The sequence below is a fragment of the Salmo salar genome, chromosome ssa13, assembly GCF_905237065.1.
Source record: "Salmo salar chromosome ssa13, Ssal_v3.1, whole genome shotgun sequence".
Classification (NCBI taxonomy): domain Eukaryota; kingdom Metazoa; phylum Chordata; class Actinopteri; order Salmoniformes; family Salmonidae; genus Salmo; species Salmo salar.
The window spans coordinates 101,101,964-101,114,171 of record NC_059454.1 but is presented as its reverse complement, the minus strand read 5'-3'; the positions used below and the strand labels follow the sequence as shown (position 1 = coordinate 101,114,171).

Sequence of the window (12,208 nt, the reverse complement as noted above, 5' to 3'; positions counted from 1 at the left end):
TTATGATATCCAGTGGATCAACCACTTTACAATAGTACATCTATATCTTTTGGGGGGGGTAGGGGGAGGTTAGAAGGATGACTTTATCCTATCCTAGGTTTTCCTTAAAGAGGTGGGGTTTCAGGTGTCTCCGGAAGGTGGTGATTGACTCCGCTGTCCTGGCGTCGTGAGGGAGCTTGTTCCACCATTGGGGTGCCAGAGCAGCGAACAGTTTTGACTGGGCTGAGTGGGAACTGTGATTCCGCAGAGGTAGGGGGGCCAGCAGGCCAGAGGTGGATGAACGCAGTGCCCTTGTTTGGGTGTAGGGCCTGATCAGAGCCTGAAGGTACGGAGGGGCCGTTCCCCTCACAGCTCCGTAGGCAAGCACCATGGTCTTGTAGCAGATGCGAGCTTCAACTGGAAGCCAGTGGAGTGTGCGGAGGAGTGGGGTGACGTGAGAGAACTTGGGAAGGATGAACACCAAACGGGCTGCGGCGTTCTGGATGAGTTGTAGGGGTTTAATGGCACAGGCAGGGAGCCCAGCCAACAGCGAGTTGCAGTAATTCAGATGGGAGATGACAAGTGCCTGGATTAGGACCTGCGCCGCTTCCTGTGTAAGGCAGGGTCGTACACTGCGAATGTTGTAGAGCATGAACCTACAGGATCGGGTCACCGCCTTGATGTTAGCGGAGAACGACAGGGTGTTGTCCAGGGTCACGCCAAGGCTCTTAGCACTCTGGGAGGAGGACACAATGGAGTTGTCAACCGTGATGGCGAGATCATGGAACGGGCAGTCCTTCCCCGGGAGGAAGAGCAGCTCCGTCTTGCCAAGGTTCAGCTTGAGGTGGTGATCCGTCATCCACACTGATATGTCTGCCAGACATGCAGAGATGTGATTCGCCACCTGGTTATCAGAAGGGGGAAAGGAGAAGATTAATTGTGTGTCGTCTGCGTAGGAATGATAGGAGAGACCATGTGAGGATATGACAGAGCCAAGTGACTTGGTGTATAGCGAGAATAGGAGAGGGCCTAGAACTGAGCCCTGGGGGACACCAGTGGTGAGAGCACGTGGTGCGGAGACAGATTCTCGCCACACCACCTGGTAGGAGCGACCTGTCAGGTAGGACGCAATCCAAGAGTGAGCCGCGCCGGAGATGCCCAACTCGAAGAGGGTGGAGAGGAGGATCTGATGGTTCACAGTATCAAAGGCAGCAGATAGGTCTAGAAGGATGAGAGCAGAGGAGAGAGAGTTAGCTTTAGCAGTGCGGAGAGCCTCCGTGACACAGAGAAGAGCAGTCTCAGTTGAATGACCACTCTTGAAACCTGACTGATTTGGATCAAGAAGGTCATTCTGAGAGAGATAGCAAGAGAGCTGGCCAAGGACGGCACGCTCAAGAGTTTGAGAGAAAAGAAAGAAGGGATACTGGTCTGTAGTTGTTGACATCGGAGGGATCGAGTGTAGGTTTTTTGAGAAGGGGTGCAACTCTTGCTCTCTTGAAGACGGAAGGGACGTAGCCAGCGGTCAAGGATGAGTTAGTTGATGAGCGAGGTGAGGTAAGGGAGAAGGTCTCCGGAAATGGTCTGGAGAAGAGAGGAGGGGATAGGGTCACGTGGGCAGGTTGTTGGGCGGCCGGCCGTCACAAGTCGCAAGATTTCATCTGGAGAGAAAGGGGAGAAAGAGGTCAAAGCATAGGGTACGGCAATGTGAGCAGGACCAGCGGTGTCGTTTGACTTAACGAGGATCGGATGTCGTCAACCTTCTTTTGAAAATAGTTGACGAAGTCATCCGCAGAGAGGGGGAGGAGGATTCAGGAGGGAGGAGAAGGTGGCAAAGAGCTTCCTAGGGTTAGAGGCAGATGCTTGGAACACAAAGTCGCAAACACATTCTAACTGTTCTGATTGGTCCCAGAAATTGATGGGCCTTATTCTAAAATGTATTAAATCAATCTACACACAATACTCCATAATTCTTTGCAAGTGTATTAAAAATAAAAATGTAGATTACATTTACACAAGTATTCAGACCCGTTACTCAGTACTTTGGTGAAGCACCTCTGGCAGCAATTACAGCCTTGAGTCTTCTTGGGTATGACGCTACAAGCTTGGCACACCTGTATTTGGGGAGCTTCTCCCATTCTTCTCTGCAGATCTTCTCAAGCTCTGTCAGGTTGGATTGGAGCGTTGCTGCACAGTTATTTTCAGGTCTCTCCAGAGATGTTAGATCGGGTTCAAGTCCGGGCTCTGGCTGGGCCACTCAAGTATATTCAGAGACTTGTCCTGAAGCCAATCCTGCGTTGTCTTGGCTGTGTGCTTAGGGTCGTTGTCTTGTTGGAAGTTGAACCTTCAACCCAGAGGTCCTGAGTGCTCTGGAGCAGGTTTTCATCAAGGATCTCTCTGTACTTTGCTCCGTTCAACTTTGCCTCAATCCTGACTTGTCTCTCGGTCCCTGCTGCTGAAAAACATCCCCATATCATGATGCTGACACCACCATGCTTCACCGTAGGGATGGTGCCAGGTTTTCTCCAGATGTGACGCTTGGCATTCAGGCCAAAGAGTTCAATCTTGGTTTCATCAGACCAGAGAATCTTGTTTCTCATGGTCTGAGAGTCTTTAGGTGCCTTTTGGCAAACTCCAAGTGGCTGTCATGTGCCTTTTACTGAGGAGTGCCTTCCGTCTGGCCACTCTACCATAAAGGCCTGATTGGTGGAGTGCTGCAGAGATGGTTGTCCTTCTGGAAGGTTATCCCATCTCCACAGAGGAACTCTAGAGCTCTGTCAGAGTGACCATTGGGTTCTTGGTCACCTCCCTGACCAAAGCCCTTCTCCCCTGATTGCTCAGTTTGGCCGGGCGGCCAGCTCTAGGAAGAGCCTTGGTGGTTCTAAAATTCTTCCATTTAAGAATGATGGAGGCCACTGTGTTCTTGGGGACCTTCAATGCTGCAGAAATGTTTTGGTACCCTTCCCCAGATCTGTGCCTTGGACACAATCCTGTATCAGAGCTCTACGGACAATTCCTTCGACCTCATGGCTTGGTTTTTGCTCTGACATGCACTGTCAACTGTTGGACCTTATATAGACAGGTGTTTGTGTGCCTTTCCAAATCATGTCCAATCAATTGAATTTACCACAGGTGGACTCCAATCCCGTTTTAGAAATATCTCAAGGATGATCAATAGAAATTGGATGCACCTGAGCTCAATTTCGAGTTTTGTAGCAAAGGGTCTGAAAAGTTATGTAAATAAGGTATTTCTGTTTATAATATTTTATACATTTGCAAAAGTTTAAAAACACTGTTTTCGCTTTGTCAGTATGGGATATTGTATGTAGGTTGCTGAATATTTTTTTATTATTTAATCCCTTTTAGGATAATGCTGTAACGTAACAAAATGTGGTTAAAGTCAAGAGGTCTGAATACTTTCTGAAGGCACTGTGCATAGTGAAGGATAGAGCAGCGGAAGAATTCAGTTTGAGTTGTCAGGCAACTGAACAGGTGCTGATCATGATTTAAGGCCTTCTTCTGGCAAAAGGAAGAGCTGAAGCACAGAGAATGGTCCTGCTGGGTTCAATAGTATTTCTTCTCTTTCAAATACTTTGAACGTTTGTTTGCTTGAGCCTGCCTCGAGACGGAGTGCCACATGGGCAGGGTTTGCGCTTTTGGGACTATTCCATTGTTTCCGTTGTGCCAGAGCCAAGCAAGCGCAATCAAGCACAGCTAATGTATTTAAAAGAAAATAAATAGAGCCTGGTATTTGAACCTAGGTCTCCCTCAGCCAGGACAGAGCTGAAGCAGAGGGAAGACAGACCAGACTCTGTCTAGCTCGCTTTGTCTCTGTATAGCTCTCTCTGTCTCTGTATAGCTCTCTGTCTCTGTATAGCTCTCTGTCTCTGCATAGCTCTCTCTCTCTGCATAGCTCTCTCTGTCTTTGTATAGCTCTCTCTGTATAGCTCTCTCTGTCTCTGCATAGCTCTCACTGTCTTTGTATAGCTCTCTCTGCATAGCTCTCTCTGTCTCTGCATAGCTCTCTGTCTCTGCATAGCTCTCTCTGTCTCTGCATAGCTCTCTCTGTCTCTGCATAGCTCTCTCTGTCTCTGCATAGCTCTCTCTGTCTCTGCATAGCTCTCTCTGTCTCTGCATAGCTCTCTATGTCTCTGCATAGCTCTCTCTGTCTTTGTATAGCTCTCTCTGTCTAGCTCTCTCTGTCTCTGTCTAGCTCTATCTGTCTCTGTCTAGCTCTCTCTCTCTCTGTATAGCTCTCTCTGTCTCTGTCTAGCTCTCTCTCTCTCTGTATAGCTCTCTCTGTCTCTGTATAGCTCTCTCTGTCTCTGCATAGCTCTCTCTGTCTCTGCATAGCTCTCTCTGTCTTTGTATAGCTCTCTCTGCATAGCTCTCTCTGTCTCTGCATAGCTCTCTCTGTCTCTGCATAGCTCTCTCTGTCTCTGTCTAGCTCTCTCTCTCTCTGTATAGCTCTCTCTGTCTCTGTATAGCTCTCTCTGTCTCTGCATAGCTCTCTCTGTCTCTGCATAGCTCTCTCTCTCTGCATAGCTCTCTCTGTCTCTGCATAGCTCTCTCTGTCTCTACATAGCTCTCTCTGTCTCTGCATAGCTCTCTCTGTCTCTGCATAGCTCTCTCTGTCTCTGCATAGCTCTCTCTGTCTCTGTATAGCTCTCTCTGTCTCTGCATAGCTCTCTCTGTCTCTGCATAGCTCTCTCTGTCTCTGCATAGCTCTCTCTGTCTCTGCATAGCTCTCTCTGTCTTTGTCTAGCTCTCTCTGTCTCTGTATAGCTCTCTTTGTCTGTATAGCTCTCTTTGTCTCTGTATAGGTCTCTCTGTCTCTCTAGCTGTTTTTCTGTCTAGCTTTCTTTGTTTCTCTGTCTTTGTCTCTCTCTGTCTAGCTGTGTTTGTCTCTCTCTGTCTAGCTGTCTTTGTCTCTCTCTGTCTAGCTGTCTTTGTCTCTCTCTGTCTAGCTGTCTTTGTCTCTCTCTGTCTAGCTGTCTTTGTCTCTCTCTGTCTAGCTGTCTTTGTCTCTCTCTGTCTAGCTGTCTTTGTCTCTCTCTGTCTAGCTGTCTTTGTCTCTCTCTGTCTAGCTGTCTTTGTCTCTCTCTGTCTAGCTGTCTTTGTCTCTCTCTGTCTAGCTGTCTTTGTCTCTCTCTGTCTAGCTGTCTTTGTCTCTCTCTGTCTAGCTGTCTTTGTCTGTCTCTGTCTAGCTGTCTTTGTCTGTCTCTGTCTAGCTGTCTTTGTCTGTCTCTGTCTAGCTGTCTTTGTCTGTCTCTGTCTAGCTGTCTTTGTCTGTCTCTGTCTAGCTGCTCCTGATGTGTTGCAGATGTGGCAGCAGTGTTTGTGTGGCAGCCAGGGCTCTCATCCCAACACGGCTGTGATTTATAACCCAGGACACAGAGCAATGCTTTCAACCATCGGGACAACCTAAACAACAGTGTGGTGTGTGTAGACATGGTGACCGGGGAGTGCTGGCCTGCTTGGTTGTCTGACTGTCTGACCTGAGGTTTGGCTCCCTACCACAGAGTTGGCTGGCTGGACTCTTGCTCCTTGGTCAGTTCTGTTGACCAGGCTCGCTTTCATCTGGCCACTGGGTCAGCCACAGACTGAACTCTATTAGTTGGTTACAGACTGAACTCTATTAGTTGGTTACAGACTGAACTCTATTAGTTAGTTACAGACTGAACTCTATTAGTTAGTTACAGACTGAACTCTATTAGTTAGTTACAGACTGAACTCTATTAGTTAGTTACAGACTGAACTCTATTAGTTAGTTACAGACTGAACTCTATTAGTTAGTTACAGACTGAACTCTATTAGTTAGTTACAGACTGAACTCTATTAGTTGGTTACAGACTGAACTCTATTAGTTGGTTACAGACTGAACTCTATTAGTTAGTTACAGACTGAACTCTATTAGTTAGTTACAGACTGAACTCTATTAGTTAGTTACAGACTGAACTCTATTAGTTAGTTACAGACTGAACTCTATTAGTTAGTTACAGACTGAACTCTATTAGTTAGTTACAGACTGAACTCTATTAGTTAGTTACAGACTGAACTCTATTAGTTAGTTACAGACTGAACTCTATTAGTTAGTTACAGACTGAACTCTATTAGTTAGTTACAGACTGAACTCTATTAGTTAGTTACAGTCTGAACTCTATTAGTTAGTTACAGACTGAACTCTAGTAGTTAGTTACAGATATGGAATTCTCTGATCTTTGATAAATATTACACAGTAGTGATGTGGTCCAGTAGTGATGTCAGTTTGCTGGTTCCCTTTGGTGTCTGTTCTGTTTATTGATGACGTTGTTTTAATCACCAACAATCAACATCTGTGCTCCTTGTGCTTAAGTACAACTTGGAGTGCGCTGTTGGACATCGTGTGTGTGTGTGTGTGTGTGTGTGTGTGTGTGTGTGTGTGTGTGTGTGCGTCTAATTGATTGCTCATGGTGTTTTGTGAATGACTAAACCATGCACCACCCTCCTTTACCAGCACATAACTTCCCAGTGTTTTGTTGTCATGATCAGTTGGTTTTCTGGCAGCTTGCTGCCGTTTTAGCGTTCAACTCTGGGTTGACTTTCCGCTCATTCCTTTGAACCGTCTGTCTGCTTCTCTCTCTCTTTCTCTCTCGCCGCAGAGTCCTTGATGAAGCAATGACTTTGGCAGTGGGATGTTTCTGCCTCTCTTTCCGTCAGTCTCTCTTTCCGTCAGTCTCTCTTTCCGTCAGTCTCTCACTCTCCAGGTAGCAGCACCCTATTCCCTGCAATGTGCACTATTTTTAACCAGATCCCTATGGGCCCTAGTGCACTTAATAGTGAATAGGGTGCCATTTGAGAGGCCTTGCTGTCTGGGTTTATGTTGATATTCAGATATTCATGGATTGAAACATCAGAACTCAGCTCCCTCTTACAGCTCCACAATATCCCATAATATCTAACGTGACCTGTGTGTGTGGACGTTAACATGGCATTGAAAACACAATCACTAGCCTTATCTCAGACTCGGATCGTTAAGCTTGCTTTGTCCCAGTTTTCCACCGACTCAATGTAAAATATTAATGTGTCAGTTAGAATGGATCCTAGGTCAGTTATCTAGGTGTAAGACGATACTCCTCCAGTCTCTGTCCTCTCTTTTTTCCGTTGGATCGGATGTCCGTCCGTAGGTTTCTAGTTGCTTTGCCATATGTGTCCTGTATGTTGCCCCTTTATGATCCCTCAGCTGTCATGGAGAAGGACTATTCATGCTTGAAGACTTTGTCACCCAGGACCTGTCTCCTTCCAGCTGGCTTTATTACAGTAATACACTACGTTTTCCTACAGTGTTTAGGCCTATACAATACACATCTACACATGTTTAATCACTGGCTACTCACACTTATATTACTGCCATATTGCTCTGTAAGGAGATTCTCAGACCCTGTCATCCCTGTCTTACTTTCTGTGCTGTGTTTTCCTCTGTAAGATGGTCGGTTCACCCGAGTCCAGCCCAGCCCAATACAATATTATTTAATCATCACTACAGCAGTATCTCTGCTATGCATTGTTTTGTCTGCCCGAGTTAGTTTCCATTATTCTACCTCTCCACATATACAGTCTGTTTTTTTCTTCATTCTGCTGGAGTATCTTATGGAAAAAAGTCCTAAACTCACTCAATATCGCCTAGTTACAGCCCGTGGCATGTCCAGCACATGTTGAATGGGGTGACCAAGGTGAGGCACAGACCACGTTTAGGGGGCCATAACATTTTGAATGGGGTTGCCAGGGTGAGGCACAGACCCAGTTTAGGGGGGCCATAACATTTTGAATGGGGTTGCCAAGGTGAGGCACAGACCCAGTTTAGGGGGGCCATAACATTTTGAATGGGGTGACCAAGGTGAGGCACAGACCCAGTTTAGGGGGCCATAACATTTTGAATGGGGTGACCAAGGTGAGGCACAGACCCAGTTTAGGGGGGCCATAACATTTTGAACCGTAATCAATGCGAGGTGTATTTTTTCAATATAATTATGATGTTTCAGCCCATTCAGTACATTTCCCTGTTCAAATAAATCATCTATCAATTCCAAAAGTCTTGTTACAGTGTTTGAGTTCAAGGATTTGAAATAAGGGTATTAGCATACAGCAGTTAATCCACTGGTGTTGTACTGTACCCTACCAACTCAGCCAGTTGAAGATAACTCAAAATGCAGCCCTCATTCTACTTTCCACCCATCGTAGTTTTAGGAAGGATGTCACGTCCTGAACAGGTAAAGAGGTCATTTGCCATATGGTCAGGGCGTGGCAGGGGGTTGTTTTGTGTGGGTTTTGTGGTTTTCTGTTTCTATGTGGGAGTGTTCTAGTTTTCTATTTCTATGTGTTGTTTTTCCATGTTTGGCCGGGTATGGTTTCCAATCAGAGGCAGGTGTCTTTCGTTGTCTCTGATTGGAAGCCATACTTAGGCAGCCTGTTTTCCTTTGGGGTTTGTGGGTAGTTGTTTTCCGTTTGAGTCTTAGTACCTGATGGGGCTGTTGAAGTGTTTTCATTAAAGAATTAAGAATGAGCACTATCCACGCTGCGTCTTGGTCTCCATTCCACGACCCCTGTGACAGATAAGAATATTCCTGGAAAATATGTTGTAGGTGCAACATAAAATAAAGTGCAAGGGTTTGAGTGAGAGGTCTAACTGGTGTCTCCAAGTGGACACACACCTCTCCAAAGTGTTCACAGTTCCGAAGAAATGTAAATGCACATTTATGACTCAAAGGACAGTCTTCAACTATAAAGTGCTTTTTTTTAGCTCTCCTATCTGTGTCGTTGAGGAACTAGAGCGAACACACTTGTAGCTGTTTGTGTTAGAACACAGCCTTGCATCCCCGCCTTTACACAATTACTGTTGTTGTTTAGGCAATCCAAAAAACGGTCCATTATAAATTGCATTCTGGGTCAGGTGGGCATCATTTAAAAGATAAGCAGATGGGGATGTTGGTCTGCTGCATTCAGATGCGTGGTCCGCGTCAAATCTTCTCCACAACTGGGCTGGCCAATCAGGTTTCAGACGGCATGTCCTTATATGATACCAAAGTACACAACGGTTTTGGCTTGCACGTAAAGAAAAAATGGAGAATACCTTCCTTGAATTTTATTATGTATTAATTGTGTTATGTTTTATGTACTTTTGTCTTTTTTAAGTACATGACCAAATGAATTTCTACCTGGTGGGATGATAAAGCTGATCTAATCTTATCAGTCTATGTGACCAGGACTGCCCTGAGAGACCAGCAGCACCTCAATACAGCCTAGTTGCACCAGATACTTTTGTTACAGAAGAATTTGAGCATATCTTCCCTCGGTCTATGACAAAAAACATATCTAATACAACACTACACAAATGTTATGACGTGTGCCTTCCTTAGATATTCTATGTGACTTGACTTGCCTTGTACTGCGAGGTCGGGGTGTATGGAATGCATGTTAACAACCCTCTGCTCTCACAAAGCAGCACATCAGGTTCCACTAGGTTTTACACTGTGTGTGTGTGTGTGTGTGTGTGTGTGTGTGTGTGTGTGTGTGTGTGTGTGTGTGTGTGTGTGTGTGTGTGTGTGTGTGTGTGTGTGTGTGTGTGTGTGTGTGTGTGTGTGTGTGTGTGTGTGTGTGTGTGTGTGTGTGTGTGTGTGTGTGATGCTTCAGGCAGGGAATGGTAGGTGGTAGGAGGAGTGTGTTAAATGCTTGAAGTGTTCATGGATGACAGTTTGTTTTCTCCACAGCAGTCAGTGTAGCTGTTCTAGTGTTTACCCAGAGCAATCTATGAACACTGTTTTTAATACTTAGCTACTGCCCTTAGCTTACACTACACTAACACCTGGCTGCTGGACACATCACCTTGCTCATTCATCTCTCTTCTTCACTTCCTTTTGAATCTCTTTTCTGTCCCACCATCTTGCAGTAAGGAATATGCAGTAAGGTATATGCAGTAAGGAGTATGCAGTGAGGAGTATGCAGTGAGGAGTATGCAGTGAGGAGTATGCAGTGAGGAGTATGCAGTGAGGAGTATGCAGTGAGGAGTATGCAGTGAGGAGTATGCAGTGAGGAGTATGCAGTGAGGAGTATGTAGAGAGACACTGAATGAGTTTAGTTGTTGTATGACAAGCGATATAGAGGTGTGGCCTGATGTCCCTCCAATATATGTGTGTCACCTCAGTGTTGTGTGTGTGTGTGTGTGTGTGTGTGTGTGTGTGTGAGAGAGAGTGTGTCACATCCACACACTCTCTTAGGTCAGCTCCCTGAACGGTAGCCTGGTTAAAAATTCAGGACATTGCTGAGGCTTGCCCTCTTTCTGCAAACACACACACACACACACACACACACACACACACACACACCCACACTTAACATAACATAATATCCTCTTCAACCAGTTGGTCTCTCTGCAGTCCTGGATTGGGACAGTGGGGGGTGGGGGTGGCGGGGGGGGGGAGAGCTTCTCTTTCACAGCAGCAGGGCATATTCATCTCTCCTCGTCTCTCAGAAGCCCCCCGCATCAACTGGAAAGAATGCTTGTTCTGCTGTTTGTGTTGCTATACCTTTTGGTACAAACACACCTTTGTCTACACTCCCTCAAGGCCCTTCTCTTAGGTTCAGCCCCAGTCTGATCTTCATCTCTCAGCTGAATGACTATCTGAGTTTGAGAGAGAGTATACTGTAGCCATTGTTCAGTCCGTAGGATTCTGGCACAGCAACACTGTATTGGTTTGGCTGGAAGAAACTGTATTTTTTTCCCCTGTTTGAACAAAAAATATAAGAAGCAATGATTTTTTTCCTTCTAACTCTCCCAGGAGAATAAAATGGCTCAAGAAGGAGATAATCTGGTGTTAAAGGTGTTGCTGCAGGATACTATCACTCCCCTGGGTTAGCTCAGCCCAGAAAGGTTTGGGACGCGAGGCTGCTGAAATAATCATTCTTCACATTATGTGGGAGCGGCAGCAGGGTTGGTTCTGTCACTGCGGACGGTTTTAGACTGACTGAAATAGAGCTGTGAGAGAGCTGTGAGAGAGCTGAGAGAGAGCTGAGAGAGAGAGAGAGAGAGAGAGAGAGAGAGAGAGAGAGAGAGAGAGAGAGAGAGAGAGAGAGAGAGAGAGAGAGAGAGAGAGAGAGAGAGAGAGAGAGAGAGAGAGAGAGAGAGAGAGAGAGAGAGAGAGAGAGAGAGAGAGAGAGAGAGAGAGAGAGAGAGAGAGAGAGAGAGAGAGAGAGAGAGAGAGAGAGAGAGAGAGAGAGAGAGAGAGAGAGAGAGAGAGAGAGAGATGACCCTGGACTGACTGACTGGCTGTGAAATATTAATCCTACCACTGTGTCATAACGGCAGTCATTCAGCTATTCCACCTCACCTGATCCTCAGGAGGCTTAGCTATAGGGCTAGCTGTGTATGGTACACACGCACACACAGGGATGTGTAGTGTATGGATTCATATAAAACACACAGATAACAGAGGTTTCTTTTTAATTGACCCCCACAATGAAATCGGGTAGGGGACTGTGGATCTCTCTGTCCACCCGTTTGTTTGTTAGTCACACGCGACATCTCACACAGCACTGACCTGATTCTGATTGACAGTTTAGGGGGGCCATAACATTTTGAATGGGGTTGCCATAGAGATCCGTCTTTACAAAAATACACTGACCTGATTCTGATTGACAGTTTAGGGGGGCCATAACATTTTGAATGGGGTTGCCATAGAGATCCGTCTTTACAAAAATACACTGACCTCATTCTGATTGAACTTGGTTTAGGGGGGCAATAACATTTTGAATGGGGTTGCCATAGAGATCTGTCTTTACAAAAATACACTGACCTGATTCTGATTGACAGTTTAGGGGGGCCATAACATTTTGAATGGGGTGACCAAGGTGAGGCACAGACCCAGTTTAGGGGGGCCATAATATTTTGAATGGGATTGCCAAGGTGAGGCACAGACCCAGTTTAGGGGGGCCATAACATTTTGAATGGGGTTGCCATAGAGATCTGTCTTTACAAAAATACACTGATTGGCCAGATGGTGGCGCTATAACAAAAGATTGAAAATGAAAAGCTTGAAAGGTCACGCCCCTTACCCCATTTGACCTAAAGTCATGCAATTTGGTAGATAGGTCCCCCTCCTCACGAGGAACAAATTTACCTCAGGGACCCATACTGCTCTACCATCCAAAAAGGCAGTAACTGCTCATAGCGTGGAACTGAGAAAAATTGCTTTTATTT

General features: G+C 45.9%; 1 protein-coding gene across 8 annotated transcripts in view; it reads left to right on the top strand.

Moving 5' to 3' along the window:
- Positions 1–12,208, top strand: part of strbp (spermatid perinuclear RNA binding protein) — a 184,504-nt gene that overhangs the window by 67,761 nt on the left and 104,535 nt on the right. The window lies entirely within an intron of this gene.